Below are 24948 nucleotides of genomic sequence, written 5' to 3'. Positions count from 1 at the left end.
TTCATACGGAAGCTGATGGTACTTGGACTTCCACTGGAAAAAGTGTCCTTCCAGCTGCACTCAGCAGTGGCAGTGGCAGGACAAACAGTAAGTGTGTTAATTGTAATCTATAGGTACCATTATTTTCAACGTGTTTATAAATTGTTTAAAGTCCTGCAAATATATTTCCCAAGGACAAACGAAAAGAAGAGAGCACATTATATTAATAGAGCAGGTGTTTCACATTTTAAAAAGTAAAGGAAAATGAATCCTACTGGCTATATGAATGCTAACACGGGGGCTTGTTCAAAACATTAACAATATAATAAGTGAAAATCTAGACACCATGATTTTCATAGGTCATTGCAAGTATAGGTAATAATTTTGAATGTGTTCCAAACAAATGAAGAGGTCCTTGTACATGATGAATTAAAAAAAGAAAAGATCGACAATAGGCCCTTGCAGGAAACTAGGTTGGCAAATGAAAGAATATGAAGAAAATGAATAAATACAGAATCATGTAGAAGTTTGGAGTGGCCATGCCACCATATGACCTCTCTTTACAGCCACTGATTTCTACATAGCAACAGCAATATTGCAACTTGAACGATGTTTTCAAAACCTACAAGACATAAGTTGCACCCCGCACACCATGGTTATCCACAGATTCCAAGATTCTTTTTTTTTTTTTTTGATAGTATCAAATCTTAGGCTACATTACCAATATAACATAAAAATATATTTCTAGGATCTACAATGCTATAATTGTGGAAATAAAAATATTATATTTGGAATTCAAGGGATTGTTTCATCCCTCTAAGCTCATTCCTTACTCTAATACTAAAACTGCATGTAACACATAAAAATGTATTATCTTTAAATAATTTTGTCTGTAAAAAATAAGGTAATTTCATTCACCTCTATTTCCTCAATTGTATGAGTGTGTTATCATCATGTATAATATTAATATTTCCTATATTGATATAATCTATACACCATGATGGCCAGGAGTAATAATGCCATAAATTGTCTTATGTAAATCAGAATAAGGACTAAATACCCATATGTAACAAAGGGGTATGAGTGGGCTCTACAGAATAATATTTAAGATCAAACAGATGATAGATACCACTAAGCCCTAATAAGAATTAGTCCTCTAATAAATCTATCTGACACCATGGAACATTTTGCTTTCTACCACCTACATAGTAAAAATATGTCTTTTAGGTTGACCAGATATTGAAGTTTTAGATAGTAATGTAGATAGTAATTACTATAGTAATATTGAGTGGGATGCCCATCATTTTGTAACGGCTCAAAATGTATCTCAATCAGTGTTCTATTGTCACAAGGAGTCAGCCATTGTAAAGGAAATTATTAAAATCTTATAGTTTTAGAGGTTTCATCCATTGTCATTATGGCAGGGATCTTGGAAACATATAGGTGACATTATGATCAAGAAATAGCTGAAAGTTCAGTGTCCAGATATACAGGCAGTTGGATGAAAGAAAGCTGCAATGCTTGGCTTAGAGTTTTGAAAACTCAAAGACCACAATCAGTAACACACTTCATCGAACAAAGACACACATACAGAATAAGGCCATACCTCCTAACCATTTTACGTAGTGCTATATCCTGAGGAATAAGCATTCAAATATGCTAGTCCATAGTGCAATTTTCATTAAAATAATTATTGCAGTTGTCTTTGTGAGCCAGACTATCTGGATGGTGCACAATCACAATATGAAAATAGTCTTTGAATATTCTTCACAATTTGAGGGCAATGTTTGTCCAGGCATTATTATTGAACATTCAACACCATAATTGATTGACTTTTATCACTCAAAAAATTTATCAGATAATGATAGTAACCAAAGCAGAGTTGTACAGAGTAGCAAGAGGAAATTTCTCAATATTTTTTGAAGACCATGATAAGTTTTGACTTTTGGACGATGATTTGTGTGATTACTTTTGTTAAGATTACAAACAATGGTACTTCCTTGTTTTTAATAACCGAATAGTATTCCATAGTGTAAATGTACCACAGTTTCTTTATTCATTCTTTAGATGGACACTTAGGCTGTTTCCATGTTCTGGCTATTATGAATAAGGCAGCTAAGAACATGGTTGAGCTTATGTCCCTGTTGTGTGGTGGAGCATTTTCTGGGTATATTCCAAGGAGAGGAATAGCTGGATCTTGAGGAAGCCCTATTCCCAGTTTTCTGAGAAAGCGCCAGATAGATTTCCAAAGTAGTTGTACTAGTTTGCATTCCCACCAGCAATGAAGGAGTGTTCCTCTCTCTCCATATTCTCACCAACATGTGGTGTCACTTGAGTTGTGGACAAATGGAATGAACTAGAAATTATCATAATGAGTGAGTTCACCCAAAAGCAAAAAGAGACAAATGGTATATACTCACTTATATCGAGACACTGGCCCAAGGGGTATGTCCCATGAAAGACTTTACTTACCAGGAAAATGAGTCAAAGGGGAGGACATCCTATTGGGACTTTAGGTGAGAGAAGCATGGGAGAATCGGGAAATAGAAGGATCCAGAGGGTCCAGGAAACCTGCAAGAAGAACGCTATGATAGGCAGATCTGGGTCCTTGGGTCCTTCCTGCTCAAACTACGGCACCAGCCAAGGAAAATATAGGCAGTGTAGGAACCAGGCCAGGCTGGGCTGCCTGCCTGTCTTGCTGTTTCATGCCCTGTTTCTAGCAGCTTCCAAGTCTGTGTTAATCTTGGTTAGCTAGTCATGTTTACTGCTCTGAGAATGCGCCCCTCCCTTCCTTGAGACTTTTCCTTCTGTGTGCAATCACCTCTTGAGGTATTTCACCTGGGAGAAGGATTCTTGTTTTGCTCCCTATAAGAAGGCTCTTTGGAAATCTGGGGAATGATAATAAACCGCTACTGCGGCTGCTGCTCTGGCTGCTGCGGCGGCGGCTGCTGCTCTGGCTGCTGCTCTCTTAGCACAAAGGACCCGCTGCATTATTGTGTGTGTGTGTGTGTGTGTGTGTGTGTGTGTGTGTGTGTGTGCGCATGAGTTAAATCTGCAGTCCCTGGCCCTCGACTCGGTATTGCGGTGGTGCTGGCGCCACAAGTGGAGGTTCCACGGAGATCACGGAAAGAAGGGAAGAAGCTGATGAATCGGATCGCCCAGGGAAGCTGGCCAGCGCCTCAGGGAGGTAGGAAATGGGCGTATTGGAAATAGGTGCTGCAGGTTCGTCCACGGTTTTGGTGGAGTAGTGCTTAAGGCGCCGCGAAAATAGGTGCCGCAGGTTTGTCCACGGTTCTGGTGGGCTAGTGATTAAGGCGCCAGGAAAATAGGTGCAGTAGGTTCGTCCACAGTTTTGGTGGGCTAGTGATTAAGGCACCGGGATTAAGCATGAGAGTGTTAAAGATTTTATAAAAACAATAGAATTGAGTAGTCCTTGGTTTAAGATTGAGATCAGGTGAAGGCTGATCTCCAGAGGACTTCTCTGGGTCCAACAGTGTTACTATCGCTACCTTTTTGTTATGGCTTCTTGCTATCTGGGGAAGAATAATAAACCGCTGTTGTGGCTGCTGCTGCGGCTGCTGCTCTCTTAGCACGAAGGACCCGCTGTGTTATTGTGTGTGTGTGTGAGTTTGTGTGTGCATGAGTTAAATCCGCAGTCCCTAGCCCTCGACTTGGTACCGCAGTGGCGTGGGTGCCACAGGCAGTAAACTTCGAACCCCTACCCAGACCCAGCCAATGGACAGGACATTCTCCACTTTTGAGTGGAAAGGGAGATCTGACTTTCATACAAACTCGGGTGCCCCATTTCTGACCACCTCCCTTTGATGTGGAGGCCTGCTGGCACTCAGAAGAAGGATAACAGGTCACCAAGAAGAGACTTGATACTCTATGAGCATATACAGGGGAAGGAGGTCCCCCTCAGTCACAGACATAGGGGAGGGGAGTAGGGGGGAAGTGGGAGGGTGGATACAAGGGATGGGCTAACAAGTGAGATGTAATATGAATACATTAATTAAAAAAGATTACAATGGTAGAGACAGACTAAAGAGCACTTGGATAAATAAACATGTTTTTTGCCTTTAGTAATTAAATTGCAATGCAGTAAACTTCAGGTCTTTAAAGAACTTTCATATAACAAAATAAAATACATATAATAAGATTTTTAAAAACTCATATTGAATCTGGACACAACAATGCAACAGAAGAAAAAGAGCTTTGAGAGAAGGCACCAAAATCAGAGATTACTTGTTCACAAACTCAGTAGTGCTAAAAAAAAAAAAAAACTAATAAATTAAAAGCTAAAATATATACACAAAGCAAAACGGCAGCCTATAGACTGGGAAAAGATCTTCACCAATCCTCCATCTTACTGAAGGCTAATAACAAAAATATTTAAATAACATAAGAAACTAAACACCAACAAGCCAAGTAACCCAATTAAAAAAAAATGATACTGTGTCAAATAGAGAATTCTGAAGAAAGAAATGCTGAATGGCCAAAAAGTACTTACAGAACTGCTCAGCATCTTTAGGCATCAGGGAAATGCAAATTAAAATGCAAGTCCAGATTTTATATTACACTTATCAGAATGGCTAAGATAAAAAACTCAAGTGACACCACATGCATATGATTATGTGGAGAAAGGGGTATACTTTCCCATTGCTGATGTGAGTGCAAACTGTTACAACCACTTTGGAAATGAATCTGGTACTTACTCAGAAAATTGGGAATAGTGCTAATTCAAGACCCATCTATACCACTTCTAAGCATATAACCAGAAGATGCTCCATGATGCAACAAGGACATTTGCTCAGTTATGTTCATAGCAGCTTTATTCATAAAAGCCAGAATCTGGAAACAATTTACATGTCCCTTAACTAAAGACTGGATACAGAAATTGTGGTATGTTTACACAATGGAATACTACTAAACTATCAAAAACAAGGAAATCATTCAATTTCCAGGTAGATTGATGGAACTAGAAAAGATCATCCTGAGTAACCCAGGCCCAGAATGACATGCATGGTACATACTCACTTATAAGTGGATATTATCCCAACATAGATATCCTATGAGAGACTCTACCCATTACGGGACTGGGACTGATGCTAGGACTTGCAGCTAAACTCTGGGTCGAGCACTGATAGTTGTGTGGATGAGTACAGGGATGGAAGGACCCAGATGGGTCAGGAGCTCCACAAGGAGACAATCAAGGCTGATAGATCTGGATCCAGGGGGGCCTGCACAAACTGATACATGATCCAAGAACAATGCATGCAGAGAACCTAGATGCCCTGTTCAGATGCAGCAGATATACAGCTCATTTTCCACGTTGGGGTGGGAGATTAGGGGCTGCTTCTGACATGATCTCTAGTGCCTGAGATTTGGTCATGTCCTCTTGTCAAGATGCCTAGAGGGCACACAGAGAAAGGAGAGTCAGGCCATCCTGATAGTCTGTAGACAGATGATTGGGCACAGGACCCGCTGTCAGAGAACTAATGGAGGACAATAGGGTGGAAAAGAATGGGAGTATGGGAATTGGAAGATAAGAGTGAGAGTGTAAACAGCAGGATGTAATGTGAATAAATTATAAAAATAAAATGATGAAATAAAGTATACACACAAAAGACCTGCTATAGACCCACGTGGGCCCTGTGCTTGTTTATGAGCCTGCTCCATTGATTTAGAGGGCTCTATTTTTGTGTTTTAATCTGGCACATCTTGTTCCCACACATTTCTGGCTCTTTTCTCAGGGTGTTTCCTGATAATTGTGTGGAGGGACTTGAGGTAGACATCCATCCCATTTCGAACTGTGTGTTCAAAGGACTCTCACTGCATAATATCTGGCTGTCAGTCCCTGCATTTGTTCCCAACTGCTGAAGGAGGAAGCTTCTCTGAGGATGGATGAATATGGCCCTGATCAATGAATATAGCCTCATATTATCAGGAATCATTTTATTGTGTTTTGTTGCTATTTATTTGTTTTGTTTTGGCTCGTAGCACTTAATTTTATGCTAGATCTCTGGGATATCCAACCTCTGGTTTATGGCCACACAAATACTTTCAGGTTTGGGTTCCATAAGTCAGTTCAGATATTGATTGGTTACTCTCACAAACTTTGTGCCACCATTGTCCTAGCATATTTTGAAGGCAAGACTTATTGTAGATCAATGTTTTTTTTAATCTGGGTTGGTTTTCACATTTTATTTTTGTTAGCCAAAAAATGCCTTCCAGTACAAAAGCACTACAATATGGACGTGAAGCTTCTATGGAGAAACCAGCTTGACCTGTTCATGTCAATGAGGTGTGTTGATGTGGTCTTCAGCTATGGGGCCTTGCTATTTGTGTAACTCAAGCTATTGTTTGTACTAGACTTTTTTTCTAAGAAATTATAGAAAAGGAGTTAATCCAGAAGGGAAAGACGGTGGAAATGAACTGGGAAGGGAAACTTAATCAGGATATATTTTATGAGAAGATAATCTACATTTTAATAAAATTTAATTGGGCTTACAGTTTCAGAAAGTCAAGGCTAAGATGGTAAAGCAAACACATCATAAAAGAAATAGGTGCAGTCACGCCTTGATCAAAAAGCAGGCGGGGAAGGGAGGGAGGGAGGAATGGTACAAGTTTGTTGAAACCACAAGGCCAGTTCCCAGTGACACATCATCCCCATCAAGTCTATACCTCTTTATCTTTCTCAAAAAGTTCTATCAATTGGGGATTAAGTCCTACATCTGATTATAATGCATTTTCCCCATTAATCAACTAAGGAACATCTTGGTTGTGACCAACTTGGAGTATTAAGAAAAACCTACTATAAACATCTATAGGGTTTTTTGTTGATATATGTTTTTTGTTTCTTTTTACAAATTACAAGAAATTAATTCCTAGATCATATAATAAAAATGCCATTAGTTTTATAGGAAACTGTCTCTATTAAATCACTTTTAAAACCATATTCTACCCAGGAGGGTGCAATCCTTCTGGGGAAAATCAATCTCTATTTCCTCAAACTAAGAAAAGAAGAAATATTAACCATATTCGATCACAGGTTGATTGAGATGTAACTGACCTCTATTTATTAAGCTGGGGATGTATGTTTCAGGGAGAAAAATCACAGTAATAATGTAGTACTCATTTTTATTTGTTTAATAATTAACTTTATAGTATAAGAACTGAGTAGTTATTTCTCTAATCTTAAACCTTTAAGCTACTTTAGCTTCCTCTTAGCTCACATCCCATTGATACTTGCACTTTGTAGCTTTCCCACTCCAACTCCTCTTTCTTGATGTTTCCTCAACCTCTACCATGGCTGAACTCCCCACTTCCTTCTCTCCCTCTTCCCTTGGCTGGTATAAGTCCAGCCTTCTTCTCTCCTTTGTTCAGCTGCTTTATTGGCATACCAGGGGACAATTAGGTAGCAATGTTTGCACACATTGAGACAGGACATTCTCAGATCAAGCGTTTTTTTCTCCTTTATTAATTTATTCTTGTTACATCTCAATGGTTATCCCATCCCTTGTATCCTCCCATTCTTCCCTCCCTCCCATTTTCCCCTTATTCCCCTCCCCTATGACTGTTCCTGAGGGGGATTACCTCCCCCTGTATATGCTCCTAGGGTATCAAGTCTCTTCTTGGTAGCCTGCTATCCTTCCTCTGAGTGCCACCAGGTCTCCCCCTCCAGGGGACATGGTCAAAGGTGAGGCACCAGAGTATGTAAGAAAGTAATATCCCACTCTACTGTGGAGAGTGTTCTGTCCATTGGCTAGATCTGGGTAGGGGCTTAAGGTTTACCGCCTGTATTGTCCTTGGCTGGTGCCTTAGTTTGAGCGGGACCCCTGAGCCCAAATCTGCCTATCATAATGTTTTACTTGTAGGCTTCTAGGACCCTCTGGATCCTTCTACTTTGCCATTCTTCCATGCTTATCTCACTCAGATCAAGCTTTGCAATCAGAATGGTGGGTACAGAAATCAGCTTTGAATTACACAATTAACCTTATGCTTACAACCCGGGTTCAAGGCAAAGAAAATATTTTCAACAAAATCACAAAAGAAAATTTCTCTAATGTAAAGAAGGAAGAATCTATAATGGTACAAGAATTATTTTTAAAAAACACAAAATAGACTAGACAAAATAAATTTCCCCACTTCCCCTAAACTCTGGTTAGTTGACTCTGTTTTTCTTCTTCTGTAGCTTATGTCACCCCTGGGTCCTTCTATCCTTCCCTTCACTCTTCCCCAAGACTTCCTGCACTCCTTCCAAAAATTGACAGTGAATCTTGACCTCTATTTCAACCAGTTGCTGGGTAGGGCCTTTCAGAGGACAGCTACGCTAGGCTTCAGTCTTCAAGCATTAGCAGAGTATTGATAATAATGTCAAGGGTTGTCTCTCCCTGATGAAGTGGGCCTCAGGTTGGTCCAGACATTAACTAGACATTCCCTCAATCTCTGCTGTTTATTTCTTACTCTATTTTTGTTTTTGTTTTTCTGCCCATCTATTTGTTTTCTCCTGTTCAATTTTTGTGTGATTGATTGTTTAATTCTGTATGATCAACACAAGCTGTTCATTCCTTAGAATGCTAAAGATGCATGAAATCAGGATGATCTAAAACAATATACAACAGAGATATGATATAGACTGAAATTATAGAAGAAGTCATGTATAATCATCAATGACTAATATTTTATAAAATTATCAGAATAATTCAGAATAGAAACTAATGAGTTATCTTCTCAGCTAGATAGATACAAATATAGGAGTTAAAACTGTGTAACCAGAAATATATCATAAGTTTTTTCTGTTGGTTTGTTGTCATCAAAAGTAAAAAGAATCTATTTTTAATCTAAGGTAAAGCATGCAGTCAGTTAATTTTCCACCATAAATTTGTTAAAGTCCAAAATACAATCTCTCTCTCTCTCTCTCTCTCTCTCTCTCTCTCTCTCTCTCTCTCTCTCTCTGTGTGTGTGTGTGTGTGTGTGTGTGTGTGTGTGTGTGTGTGTGATATTATTTGGGCCCTGTGTAAGGCATATTTGTGAAGATGTGGAAATAGTTACTGATTAGACTAGATTTCAAATGCCCAAAAAAAAACAAGAATAGAACTGAAGAGATTGAGTCTTCCTAGTCTGTCTTCTTCATTTTGTTCAAGGCTAGTGCTAGATCCCATTCCCTTTAACATGGAACTCTTGTATAGCTATCTTCTATAACTTGAAACATGCTCTTTTTTCAGAGGTGAGAATGTCTCCTTAGACTCAAGAAACTTCAGAAATATAGAAGACCTAGGATGATCTAAATTGAGCTAGATTCACAGGATCCCATTCTTAGGTAATAAAATTATAAGTAATTATTGAAAGAGAATAGTTTTGGATATACCTGGATGAAGTTGGGGAAGAGATATCCAGGGATGCAATCACTCCTGTTGAATTGTACTTTTCAGTAATGCAAATTTTAATTCAGTTAAGATTCCAAAAATCACCCGAATAAAGCCATTGTTTTATCAGTCTGGAATTTGCAATTGTACTTTTATACTTGATATACTACTGGGCTGAGTAGATTTTATTTATCCCAATGAAAGGTAGAGAATGATCTATTAGGTTAGGCTAGTAGGTTTTGCCTCTGTAACAATATGTTAAAATTGCATTGAATATATTTAGATTACTTACACATATGTTACTTACACATTAATCTATCTTTCATACATTTTAATATATGTGCACCTTAACAAAATATTAGTTCTGCTAGAATTTCAAGTAATGTATTTTTAGAGAGAAGTTAGGAAGAAGATATAGATTAGTCATTTAACTATTTCCTCCATAAATGTTTTATATTTCAATCTCCTCCAAACTTACTCCCTCCGACGATTATTTTTAAGGCAATTGATTATATGTATTTATTTTGGGAATTTTATACATGTATACAAGAAAATATGATAGTACCTACCCCATTTTGTTCCAACCAGTAACTTTATATACTAGACAACACAATTCCTCCCAAATATTTTAAGTAATTTAACAGAGTAGAAGGATTAAAGTGGAAGGCTTCATAGTCCCTATTTCTTTGATTGTGGTTAAACATGTCTGTATATGTAAATAAACAAAAATTATACACAGAATTCACGACTGAAACTCAAGAAAGATAAGAATCTGGAGGCAGGAGCTGATACAGAGTTTGTGAAGGAGTGTTGCTTACTGGCTTGCTTCTCATAACTTTCTCAAACAGCTTTTTTATAGCACTCAGGACTGTCAATTTATGCACCATGTGCTGTTTGCTATCACATAACTAAAAGAGAAAATGTCATATAGGATTGTCCACAGGAAGATCTTATAGAAGCAGTTTCTCAATTTTGGTTCCCTCTACTCAGATGACTATAGCTTTTGTGAATATGACACAAAACAAGCTAGCATAAACAGTGCCAATGGTAGGTATCTACAAGAAGATAGAGGGAAAAAAGGGGGAAGAAATTGATATATTTCATTAAAAAACATTAGCAATTCGTAAATTAGATTAATCTTTAACAAAGAATGTTAATCATGTGTGGTGACAGATGTCTATAATCCTATTATTTGAGAAGCTGGGGCTGAAGAAATTCTGTAAATTTTAGGACAAACCGAATCAGTAATTCAGAACATTTTATTTAGATCCTATAAACCAACAACTCCCTAATTGGACTCAAGGCCTACCAAGTTAGAAAGAAATCATGCCTGGTACTGTTAACCACCAAACTGTACATAGCTTGTAAGGTCATAGATATTAGAAGAAAACCCATTTACAAAACTTTCCTAAACCAATGTATTTGCTAACTGTATTCTTACCATTGTTATACCTACATGTAATTGTATTTATCTCATCTCATAAAAAAATCTATGTTTTGTAGAAGACAGACAGCATTATAAGGAGCAAATAGTCAAAAATCATAGAAGAAATAAACATGGAGTGCTTAATCCTGAGTGCCAAATATGCCATAGTTCATTTACCATAATTGTAACAAATAGAAAAAATTGTAAGAGGTAGAAGACTATGGGTTCTAGTGTGTTCAGGACATCTAACATGACAGAGAAGCTACACTCATGAAATCTTAGCAAAGTAACTACCTAAACTGTGTGTCAGCAATTCCAACAAGCTTAACAATCGAACATTTATGATAGAAATCTCATAAACTTAAAAGACATACAACAAGTGAACATGCACAATAGTTAGACTCAGAATTTTTGCTATTTGCCCCACAATAAAATGTTCCTTCTTCCCTCTCTTTTGGAATTTTCATTTATTTACTGCATATTCTGGTTCAGCTCCTTATTTCAATGACTCTCTGTAGTGAGGTTTATATATATATATATATATATATATACATATGCATACATATATGTATATGATATTGTGCCATTATTGGCAATCATGAAGATTCTTAGGAATTTTAGATGAGTTTAACAATAATAGAAAAAGTAAGATAGCTAGAGATAGCAAGGTTTTGTTAGAGAAAAATACTTAGTCTTTAAATAACTTTGACAATTGTTGACTTCTTCACACACACACACTTACAAAGTATTCTCCATATTTTACAATCTTTGTCTTAGTATCTTTGTGAGATCAATTAATATTACCATCACGGGATTCCAAATCTAGATGAAGAACTACAATTAACTGCTAAGGGGCAGAATATTAATGTTCTTTCCCCAGGATCAGCCACTTGTTGGGCTTCTGACCTGTAAAAAATGGCTTACGTACCTATTTAATCTATCAAGATGAACCAGGCTTCCAGGTTCCCCCAGCATCTTTCATTCCTACCTGTAACAGGATATGACAACCATACCCTACTTTCTCTCCTGAACTTCTCAAACTATAGACTTGGCTTATCCTCCCCAGAGGCTCTTCCCTATATAATCCAGATCTTTTTATCTCTCTGTGTCTGTCTGTCTCTGCATGCCTCTCTGGATATCTCTGTCTTTCTCTGTGTCTGTGTCTGTCTGTCTGTGTCTGTGTCTGTGTCTGTCTGTCTGTCTGTCTGTCTGTCTGTCTGTCTGTCTCTGTCTCTGTCTCTCTCTGTCTCTCTCTCTCTCTCTCTCTCTCTCTCTCTCTCTCTCTCTCTCTCTCTGCATGTACATGTGCTCTTTATGTCTTCCTGCCTGCATGACAATTTTCCTGACCTTATTTTCTGAGATCAGTGAACCTACCTGCTGAGAGCTGTCCCAAGTAAACCTGTTCTGATACTTTTAATTGGCTCATTTCATTAGCGGAGAAAACCTATTAACACTGATTTTTTTAGCTGATAATATGTAGTCAGCATTAGAAACATACACACACAGTCAAAATTAAACAAACTCTACAGGTTGTATTTATGTGTTTATTCACTTATATTTATTTGTAATAACAATGGTTTATAAAGTGGAGACCTTGAGAATTCAAGGAAAAAATGAAATGAAAAGAGGTAGGAGGTACTAAAGGAAAATAAAGCAGCAAGGGTTTGACATAAATATATTTTAATTAAACTTAGAAACGTATTTATATAAGAAAAATAAGAAAACTCACCCACTCAAAATACCATTAGAAAAAAAATTGGACGCTAGATGTTCTCATTGTTGATGGAGTTCCTCATGAAGATATACTATATCAGCTGACAGGATGGCCATATATGTAACTGTATTTACTTCTACTTACACATTGATTTACACTTCTGCCTATGTGTGTCCTGATATATAGAGATAAACTAAACGTGGTTACTAATGTAATTAAGTGTTCCAGAATCATGTGAACTATTTCAGCACCAAATGAATGAATAGTGTGGCAGTAAGGTCCTTGAATTATATACAACTGGTATATTTTCTTTTAATATAAAAATATTCAGGGTTGGGTATGAGCCTCAGTCAGTAATATACTTGCCTTCAGACATGAGCACCTGAATTTTATCTCTATAATACACATTGAGAACACCAGGCATTATGGTATGTGTGTGCAATCCAAACACTTGTGGAACATCAGACAGATTTCTAAGTCTTGTTGGCTAGCCAGTCCTAGGCTAATTGGTGAATGCAAGACCAGTGAGAACCATCACCTCAAATGAATTAGATGTAGTTGGCATTTGCATTAAACATTATGTGCTGGGAATGAAAGCATGTTTGTGTACATGTATTCTCAGAATCTAGGAATATAGTGCTAAGAATAACAGAAGGCCAAACCAGCCAGTATCTTACCAGAGTTAGAGAAGTGACTTCTAATTTCCCTCTCTGTTTTAGGAGTTTTTGAACTTTAATGGCTGCCAAGTGAGGATCACTTTTCTTAAGTGATGATAGCCCTGATAGGCTATCAAAAGTCTAGTGAATGTTATCAATTTAGGCACATATGGGCAACACAAAATGGATACATGGGTATACTATAAAAAGAAAGTGCATATGCATTTGGGGAAGGAAACATGTTGGGGCTGTAGGGGTGTTATTTTATGGAAAGAGATGAGGGAGTCAGATTTTAAATAAAACCATTACATGCATGAATGGAGGGTAAATAAAATATCCAAGATGTACATGGGCTCAAAATACAGTAGTATACTTGTCCCGCCTAACAGAAAATAAATATGCACAATTTATTGTTTTGACCATTTCTTTTCTAAAATAAATACTATAATATTTCTTTACTACTATAGTATTATAAGATACTCTAAGTTAATTGTGCATATTGCTTGATGAGAGCTAGTACTCATTATTAGAGGGCCCAGTATTAGAGATAGTTGGCTTTTTAGAGATCCCTAAAAGACATAAAGGTCTGATCCAATAAAATGTCTTGTGCATCTAATCACAGGACTTGAAAAACTGATGCAGAAATGGAGTAAAGCATCAGCGTAGGGCTGCATTTATTATGAAACACCAACTGTCTAAAGGCCTCAGTCCTAAGTGGGGGATTTCATGTAGTTAGACAAGATGGAGGACTCAAACATTCAGATAGAAGTTCAAGGCCCCATACACTACTGGATACTTTTACCTTTTGTAGCTTCAAGCAAAACACTGAACAAAACTTATTTTGTTGTTGTTGTGGCAGTGTTTGTTGATTTTGAATTTCTTTTTTCCTCTTATACTGCAAAACCCAGAGCAAACAAACATCTATTAAAATTAGCAGAAACATAGAATATGATTTTAGTGGAACAATGTTTGCCAGTGAGACAGGGTATGGGGAGGAGACCCCAAAGAGCAGAAGGCTCTTTGCAAATATACCACGTGTGCCGAGGGACATCAACACCTGTCTTTTCAGATTCTGTTTTTTGTGTCCTCACTTTCCTTGTATTCTCTAAGTCTTGCATCATAAATCTCAATAAAGTAATCCCACATAAAATGTAACCAAAGTACAACATACATAAGAGAAAACAGTACCATTATCAGTTAAATAGAAAAAATGCAAGAAAGAGATAAATAAACAGCTCATTTTATAGAATAAATCATTTTCACATGGGTTGAATAAATCTTTGGGCCAGAATGCATTAAATAGTTTAACACTCTAAAGTAAAAACCAGGAATATCAGAACTCAGTAATGTGTAATCTGAAAACACTCTGAATAGACATTTCTGCATAGTAGTTTTATGTAGATACAGGAAGTAAATGGAAAAAGGAGTATAGCAAGGAAAACATATAGATAGATATTATTTTATAGACACACACACACATACACACACACACACACACACACACACATATATATATATATATATATATATATATATATATATATATGAGAGAGAGAGAGAGAGAGAGAGAGAGAGGGAGAGATTATTTCAGAAAATCTCAGATAATACAATACTATTACCTGATTGTGGTAATCTACATCTACAGTCTCAAGAAGTTTGAAAAGAACCATGATTCATTGATGAATATTAAACTACACTGAACATTGCCCTTTGATTCTGTATCCGGAATAGATGAGCTATATTTGAAGAAAAACATAGGATATTATGTCACATTGGCATACTTAAAATTACAAACATGTGTAAGATCATGACTAAAACTCATCTACATGTTTATTTTTTTTTACTTTATTAATTTATTCTTGTTACATCTCAATGGTTATCCCATTCCTTGTATCCTCCCATTCGTCCCTCCCTCCCATTTTCCCCTTATTCCCCTCCCCTATGACTGTTCCTGAGGGGGATTACCTCCCGCTGTATATGCTCATAGGGTATCAAGTCTCTTCTTGGTAACCTGCTGTCCTTCCTCTGAGTGCCACCAGGTCTCCCCCTCCAGGGGACATGGTCAAAGGTGAGGCACCAGAGTATGTGAGAAAGTAATATCCCACTCTCCACTCTACTGTGGAGAGTGTTCTGTCCATTGGCTAGATCTGGGTAGGAGTTTAAGGTTTACTGCCTGTATTGTCCTTGGCTGGTGCCTTAGTTTGAGCGGGACCCCTGGGCTCAAATCTGCCTATCATAATGTTCTACTTGTAGGCTTTTAGGACCCTCTGGATCCTTCAACTTTGCCATTCTCCCATGTTTCTATCATCTAGAGTCCCACTAGAATGTCCTCCCCTCTGTCTCAGTTTCCTGGTAAGTGAAGGCTTTCGTGGGACATGCCCCTTGGGCTAATATGCAGATATAAATGAGTATATACCATTTGAGTCTTTCTGCTTCTGGGTTAACTCACTCATTATAATCATTTCTAGCTCAATCCTTGGAATATACCCAGAAGATGCTCCAGCACACAACAAGAAAATTTGCTCATCTACATGTTTAAATATTATAATTCATTAAGTTTAAGAGCCAAATAGTTCCAAACTAGTTAAAGATTAAAAATATTCCCACCTTAATATCCCATCTAAGCAGTGCTATCTGAAATTTCTTGGTGACTACAAAATAACTTACAATGACACAGTGTCTAGAGAAACAAGAGTAAACTGGAGAACTGGAACATATATTTATTGTGGGGTCAAAGTAATGACAGAATTATGTTAATGAAGATGTGTGGCCATGGTAAAATGGTAAGTGGAAGAAATGTTATGTTCCAAAGTGAGCATTTACACAAATGTATGGAAGCCAAGATCAATATTAATTTTTTCCATTGCTTAAACATTTGTGAATTTTATAACATAGCCATAACTTTACTGTCCTCTCCACAAAATCTCCCATTTGTTATTTCTTCATCTCCCCAAATCCATGGTTTTACTATTTCTCAATTTTTATTACATTCACATGTATGTAATTGAATATAAGCTTCTTAGCCTGTACAATGCAATTGATATGTTTTCTTTCAGAGCTGGCCATTGGTCATTTAACAACTAATTGGTGTGCTCTTTCCCAGAAAAGACCAACTTTCTGACTTTAAACATTACTCAGCATTCTGCAATTTTTTTGTGTACAGTTGGGGACATGTGACCTCACATAGACACACACACACACACACACACACACACACACACACACACACACAGAAACTCACACATATATCCACAAATAATGTGTTTGGATCAAATCATCTCCCATTTCAATCTTAAAATTCCTTCTTTATTCCACACATCTTTTCCTTCACAACTTCATGTACTTTCTTTTTTTTAAAGAACTATTTAAATCAACTTTAGTGCTGCTTGTGTATGTCTGGATGTGGAACTCTATCCTATAGCTTGGGCAGCCCCACAGTGCCAGTCTTCCTGGAGAAAAATAACCCATCCACCAAGATGCATCAAATGTCAATAGCTTTTCAGATAGGTCTTTGACTATATAGTACATTCTATCAAACATGATAAGATTTTCTGTGGCTTGATATAATGTTATGCCTTGGCAAGCAGTCCTGGCTATTTTGAGCTCATATGTACAAATATATTTCCCTGTCTCTCTGTCTTCAGAGCCAATCAACTGGCAACTTTAGACATTCAGCTCTGTCCTATACAGGAGATCATTTCATGTGAGCTTATTGGTGGCTAACATATTCCCACAAGCGTCAGTAGGCACAATATTCTCAGATCATTGTCCATCTGTCTGCTACTCACTGCTATACAAATCTCTGCCATTGTTGCACATTTCTTGGGGAATATGCTAGAGAAAAGGTTCCATCTATGTGGACACATGAAAGATGTCATTATTCCTAGATATATATGTCTTCAGTATAGTTTATTGGGAGAGGGGTCAACACATGTATGTAGTTTCTTATGTACACTCTTAAAGAAGGCCAACAAAATGACGTGCTGATAAGACTGAATTTGACAGATTTTATATTTGTATTCTGGAGATAAATTTCTGAATCTCATATTTGCAAGGTAAGCACATTCATTTTCCATTCCTGAATACAATGTTTAATTTAAGTAGAAAAAAATAACCATTTGAGTGTAATTCAAAGATAATACTTCTGCACACTGTTTAGGATCATTTAAATTTCTTCCAGTCCACGTCTGATGCTGCCATATAAGTTCCTCATTAAGCCTATGATTATACAGTGAGGGAGGAGGTCCACCTAGGTCACAGACATAGGGAAGGGGAATAGGGTGAAAGCGGGAGGGAGGGAGGAACATGTGAATACAAGGGATGGGATAACAATTGAGATGTAATCTGAACAAATTAATTACATAAAAATAAATAAGTAAATAAATAAGTTCCTCATTAAGTTTCAATTTTAGTTTTCTGAATACTGAACTGAGTTCTTACAAAAGGATAATGTTGGTACTTTTTCCCTGTGAGCCCCACATATGTAGGAGAACAAAGTACTCTCAAGTAAATTTCATGTCAAGCATGAGCTAAGCTTCTTTCAATGTTCTCACCTACATGAATCCACTTTTCATATGCTCTAACTCTCCTTCAATTAAAGAGACGATAAAAGTTTATTTTTTAAAAAAATAATCACACAGAATATTATGTAGCAAGTGATAAAATTGAGAACAAATTATCAAATAGAAGTAGGTTTCCTGAAAGTATGTGTTTGTGTGTGTGTACACGTGCGCACATGTGCATGCACATATAAATTTTAGCCAAACAAAAAACAATGCTGAGAAAATTGGTGGAAATAGGCAGCTGAAATAGAGTATTCATGAAGTAAGCAAAAATTAAGACTAAAGCAAGAAGCTGAATGGGATACATTTTAACACTCCATGTGAGTTATATTTTTTCATAAGCCAATACAGAAACAGGTATAGTACTAGTATTCATGATTTTTGTAACACATGATATGATTGTCTAATAAAGTCAAATTTATTAAATATAGTGTGAAAGATTATGGAAAACTAAATAGTAATAATTTTCACGTGTTGATGGATTTGTTCATAGGATGAATTGGTCAGCACTTGTGTTTTATTCAATCTAGATATAGTTGTAGACACATATACACAAACTCAGATATATATATGTGTGTGTGTGTGTGTGTGTGTGTGTGTGTGTGTGTGTGTGTGTGTATGCACAACCACATACCTACTTTTCCTGACATCTGACTATTGTAAAAAGCGGAATTATTTATCCTTTCTATCTTAATTAAAAGAGTGAGTTATTAAGGCAGTAGGTTTATGTAACCATCTAGTTCCACAATGACTGACACAGAAAGCCTGATTTATTTTTAATCTGTAAGTACTATGCTGGAAAGAATCTGAGCTACTCTAGTCTTAGTACCTTTAAAATCCACATAAAAATCAACCACTTGCCCATCTGGTGACTCAGAGATGGTTTCTACTCCATCGGTCTATTCCTAGAGCCATGTGCTCAGCTATCTTCCCATTATTTACAAACCCACCTGTTTTCCTCCATGTCTCCAGGCCAAAAGACCTTTCTCTCTTCTCTTCCCAGAGTTCCTTTCTCCGTACTAGGAAGTCCCACTTTCCACATTTGTTTTTCTGCTCAGCTGATTGACAAACCAACTCTTTATTGACAAACCAACTCTTTATTGACAATTGATATATCTACATAATACATTCCTCCATAGCTGATGGATTTTATATCACGACAAACCTCATATTAATATGAGTGTCCAGTATTCTTCTACAAGTTTTTTATTTTGTTTGTTTGGTTTTTTTTTTTTTTGAGACCGTCTTATGTTTTTTCTTTCATGTGTATTTTTTTCCTTTTGTGCATTTTAAGATAATACCTCATTTTATAACCTAGGCCAATAAGAACTCCACACTAGATCAGGAAGCCTTCTAATTCACAGGAACTTTCCTGGCTAAACTTCTCAAGTGCAGGGATTGCAGGCAGCTATAATTGATTTTAATAGCATGCAGCAATTACTTTCTAATATTAACCTCTAATAAAAGAATCTAAAATATTTGGGAGAAAGCATGTTGGTCAGTCTATTGGGTGAGTCAGATGTAGAAATGGAGTTTGTATGTGATCCTATTTCATTGCATGACTGTAACTATAGCCCAAAAATAAATAAAGATGGGATTGAAAAATCTAGAGAGATCTATTGGAGGACCTCAAAATATATTACATATATTTGTAATATTTTTAATAATAAATAAAATACACCTTTTACCCAAATCGCATCTCAAAACACATTGTATAAAATCACAGTGAACTAATAAAATGTGCCACTAAAAAAAAAGAAAAAGAAAAAAGAAAGAAACCACAAATCACTATATAGCTGAAACTTCTTTAAGGCATCTTTGTGTACCTGGTAATTAACATGAAATCCCAGTGTGCAGAGAGTGCTTTCAAGTGCTCAGTTTTATATGGGATGGTTTTGCTTACTCTCCTCCCTCAAGGCTCAAGTGTCTATGTGAAGTGGAGGTGGAATGGTTTTAAAAGACTGAACTTGCGAACAACTACAAGGAAAGAACATTTTCCAGATAGAGCAGGCCTGATATACATATGAACTCTCAGAGACTGTGAAAGCATACAGAAGACCTTCAAAAGTCCAGATTGGACAAAATATCAGCAAAAACAAAAGAAATGGTTATAAAGTCTTATCTCTAAACAAGAGATGAACTAAAGTTGAAAAAGGGATAAGTCACTTTTCTTCATTGTAGTAACATGAGTTATAGCAACAAAATTCCAGGGTAAACCTCATCCTCAGGAGTAGCTTACCAATACAAAGTGGTTTGCATATTTTTGTGATTTTTTTATGCTTTGTATTATTTTGGGCATTGAGTTTTAAGAGAGAATGTGACAAGATGAATAGGAAAAATAAAAGGAACTGGAAAGAGTTGGAGGAAGGCAAAGAATATGACCAAAGTAAATTGTATAAAAATGTTTAAAATATAACAAGACAAATAACTGTCTGTCATTTCTGTTTTGGAAACTGCTTGCCTGCATTTCCTACAAACTAAGGTTTTAGTATTTCTAGATCAGTCTCTGATTGGGTTGAAGACTAAATAGTTTGGTCTCACAATTAAGCTAATGTTGTTTAAGATTTAGAAAATGTTTTAAAACATATTTTATGTCTTCATAAAAATTTTAACTTGTTAAACACAAGCTATGATAGAAATAATTTGGGTACAGAAAACTGAACTCACCAAGATAGGGTAGATATAGTATGCTTTCTTCTAAGCTTCCAGAAGCATATGTACTGTAAATGTAACTCTCATATGATGTTTTCCTAATTTTTTCATGTTTGTTCATACTGTATGTAGATTGCCATTGTAAGAGAAAGACTCTTTTCATGTACACAAAGGGAGTATTGTTGGGGGTTGGCCTGATGCTATATATTCTAATGATATGTACTGACCCACAAGATCTCTTTGCTATCCAGATGAGTGCCTTCTCATATACACCAAGTGATATTGTGTAAAACTTTCTCCACAATTTACATTTCTTGGATAATAAAATTTGCTAAGAGACTATATCTGGGAAGAAGAGAAGTAGGTAGAGTTTAGGTTTCTGGGCTTGATATCAAGGAGGTACCACAACTCCTGGAGGAGAGGAAGAAAGAAAATATATAGCAGGAGGAAGAGAAGAAGACAGAGACAAGGAAATGACCTTAGGGCAGTTTTCACCATGAGCACATGGCCATGAGGGCTGGCTTGAGGGAACAGAAGCATTCCTGGCAAGAACAACTATGGCAAGTAACTTAAGGTGTTTAGATGGGAAATAGCAAAATAGCTTAGAGTGCTGATATCTTCCAAGTTATTGTAATGTAAAGCTTTTATAATCCAAGATGTCTCTGTCTTGATTATTTGGGGGCTATTTATAGTAGAGAAGACTACTAGAGTCTAATATCCATATTCCACAACAGATACATAGAAATATATGGCTTTATGAAGTAGATTCTTTAAATGATCTGAGGGTCACTCTCACTTTCAGTCTTTATGGAAATTATTACGATAAGAAGATCCTTATGTTCCATGGGTTCAAGGAGGAATTCTCCATGCATCTTGTATCCCAGAGTTCACAGCCAAAGTCAAAGTCATAATCTCAAATGCTGAGTCATGGAGAAATAACCCTAGTTAGTTTCCAGAAAGCTAATGACAACTACAACTGACAGTTTGTTCTCCATTTTTTATCCCCAAATTTTCAAATACTGTGACAATTTTTACACCAAACAAAAATGAAACGTAACAGAGACCAAGTGGCATACTAAGTTCAATGGCATGTCCACTTAAATGCGTGCCTTTTAAATTTTGGCGATCTTTCTTACAGTTGTTTGCATTTGTACTTACAGATAAGTAGTGATCAGCACACACTTTCCCAGACTGTCGACTTATACATTTTTATCTCTTTAATCCTTGGTCCATGGGATATAGGACAGGATCTTATGATTTTTTTTTTAAATCATGGCTTAGCCGAGGTTATAGCTCTACCTCAAGACCCAGCTATACTACTCCTGAACATATACACAAAAGATGCTCCACCACACAACAAGGACATTTACTCAATACACTATACATTCTATTGTAAAAATGCAATTAATTACAGTATAGAATAAGTACTGTGAGCTATTCCTGTTTGCTATACTTTTACTCCTTGCTTAATGATGTTTTTCACCTCAACACTGAATAAAACTACAGTTCTGTGGTATGCACCTCAGGGTGCATTGTTTATTCACATTATATACAACATAAGTAGATTTTAAAGTACTAGTTCTTTGTGAAACTTTTAAAACTGCCCATGCCTGTGTTCCTTTTTGTTGTTGTTTCCAGGTATTAGAGTGAGGCCTAGATACCTCCATTTGAAATTATGATTGTTCTGACATACAAGTTTAGTTCAAAACATCCACACAATAGATACTGATGTCTAAGTTCTGGCTTGAACATTATTCTTTGCCAAGAGATTATTTTGAGGAGCAGACCATCTCTGTGTTGATATGGAGATGGTTCTCCCAGGCTAAGTATGGTTTTCGGTGTATCCATCCTATACTCCATGTTGCTAGGTATTTTGCATGTAGTGATGATCTTGGATTCTACCATTATAAGTCCTTGTTCTTATTTATTGTCCTTTTATAGCACAGAGATGAGTGGAAGCTTTTTTATTTAAGTATATTCATTAAACAGATGCCTTGATTTTGGTCACAAAAATGACATCATATAGTTTCAAATATTACTATGCTCGAATCAAGGTTCATACCAGTGTTCTTAAATGCATCACATATTCCGTAGAAGGGGTGCTTATAAAGATGAGTTTTCTCCTTATCACTTAGGAACCATTGCACTAACACATGCCCTATAAACAATGCTGATTCCTATCATAAACTACAATTTAGAAATTCTTATATCATAATTAGGACTTTAAAATAAGTTAGCTTTTGTCTTCTTAGTTCTTAACATCTCTCTTTGGAGACAGCCTGCTCTGTTCTCCTGTATTTTATGGATGAGTAACCCTCATTTGTTTCTTGTATATCAGTTGTTAGCCTAATAGAGCATGTATAGCACTTTCCTCAGATAAGTGTGGACCAACTTTGTAAATAGTCATTTACTTGAACTCTTTAGAATATAGATTAAAAATAAAAAAGACAAAGTACATGAATTAAAACATTTTAATTAATGCTTGGTAGACTCTAATTATAGGATTCTGGTTGTGGGTCTTTCCATTGACGAATGCAAAGACCTCTATCATGTATAATCTAGTCTCCTCCTGACTGCAGGTGGAATATATTTTTCATCTGCTGTCTTTGCATGAAAATATAGAAATCTCAACTCCTCCAGTGTCAAACCTGCCTACACAATGCCGTGCTTCCCACCATGATGATAATTGGCTAAACCTCTGAAACTTTAAACTACACTAATTAAATGATGGAGGGATGGTAGAACCAGGTGGAGAGTTGCCCTGATTATTGTGTCTCTTCACACAGTAAAGAAACTCAAACAAAGACAGAACTTGGTACCATGGGTCACGTATTGGTGTGCTAGGCCTGGCCATATTTTTCTTTAGAGGAATATTGTTAGGGGACTGTGAGGTACTGCTGTGATAGGCTTGCTTTTCTTTGGAGAAACGTAAATTTTGTGACTTTACATTAGGAAAGCATTTGTATGCTTTAAGTGGGAACTAACAGGCCATTCTAATAAATATGGAAGACATTGTTGGTGAAGGTGATTTGCACTCAGGGAGCTTGGCTCAAGTGTTCTCAAAATAAAATAACTTTAATATGTTGCCTAGAGATGTTTATTGTGATATTTTAGTGAAGAATGAGGCTGTTTCAGCCCCTGTCCATAAAGTCTAGCTGAGGCTAAAGTGAAGAGATTTAGATTAATTTCTTTGACAATAAATCTCAAAACAGAGTAGAATAAACTATGTTCTGTGGCTCCCTTTTATGTAGAGTGTGTGGAAAAGAAATCTGCACAAGAAAAATCATAATTCAATTATTAAAGGAACACTAGGAAGTGGGCTGGAGGTAAAGCCTGTGTTCAAGAAGACAACCAGATTAAAGATATTAAATGAAATTAATGAAGTTGTGACCTTGGCGCAAGATCCCTCCCAGCTAAGCTTCCAACTTGTGAAAAGGATTTTGAAAAAGGAACATTGGCACCTCTTCTAAATCCACTATGCTTTTACAATTGTATGGGAGACAGTTATTATTTTATGTGTTATCATGATCCAGTAATTGTTTATGTATTTGTGTTTGTATGAGGGATAGCCATACCATACTAGGCATTATTATGACCTCCTTATTTTTTTTATTTTGACATTTTTGACATAAGGGTGTAAGATTTTCCATCAAGTTGACAAGGTATAGATTATAATGACTCTTCTCTGTTGTCAACTTGACTATAGCTAGAGGAAATTACAATCCATAAATAGAGGACACACCTCTGATCCAGATCATGAGTCAGGAAGATGGGAAGCCTTTCATCTGGATCTTGAGGGTAGAAGACACATACTTTGATCAAGTTCAACACATACCTTGAATCCAGATCTTGAGACATAGTGGCCATTCTTATAACAAACATGAACTAAAAAAAAAACAAATATAGGCCTGATGGTACATGCCTTTAAGTCCATTCCACAGAAGACAGGGGCATGTAGATCTTGGAGTGCAATGTTAGTCTACATAGCAATTTTCAGGAAAACCAAGCTTAGGCATTAAAGGAAATCATCAAAAACAGAAAGCTGCTGAAGAAGTAATAGAAGGGGGGGTCATGTTCCAGGCCTGGAAAGCAGAAGAACTTGGCAGTTTTGGATATATAACTCTGACTTTAGAATAAAGAATGGAAGGAGGTATGGAATTTCCCTCCATTTCTACAAAAATCTGCTGAGGCCAGGTGTGTGGCAGGAGCATCCCTGTATGGAGTCCAAGAGAGTCCATTGAATGAAGCCATGAAGTTAAAGTTGTCTTGGAGACCACAAGATATTAAAAATGCAAGCATTGTGAAAATAGAACCAGTCCAAGAGAGAGAAGTGTATTGTTGTTAACAAAGCAGAAAGAAATTGTGATTGGAGATCCAATGATGAGTTTGATATCAGACATTGAGATGCAGTTTGGAGTTTGCCCAGCTGGTTTTTGGTCTTGTTTTGGTTGAAAACTTCCTCACAATGACATTTTGGGCTGGACATGTATATCATGTGATGTTTGAAGTATGCATTTTGTTTTTTACTTTATTGGCAATTACAGGTGAAAGATTGCATGAATCCCGGAAGAGAGTTTGAACTTTGGAGCTT

General features: G+C 36.6%; 1 long non-coding RNA gene across 1 annotated transcript in view; it reads left to right on the top strand.

Moving 5' to 3' along the window:
- Positions 1-3033: 3033 nt before the first annotated feature.
- Positions 3034-24948, top strand: part of LOC311593080 — an 87623-nt gene continuing 65708 nt past the window's right edge. Inside the window, exon 1 of the long non-coding RNA XR_014777589.1 lies at positions 3034-3166. This is a non-coding gene — a long non-coding RNA (uncharacterized lncRNA). The remainder of the gene's footprint in view (positions 3167-24948) is intronic.

This window comes from Acomys minous, assembly GCF_964271855.1.
Source record: "Acomys minous genome assembly, chromosome: 2".
Taxonomy (NCBI): Eukaryota; Metazoa; Chordata; class Mammalia; order Rodentia; family Muridae; genus Acomys; species Acomys minous.
Note: the sequence above shows the minus strand (reverse complement) of the source record. Positions and strands in the feature narration are given on the sequence as shown.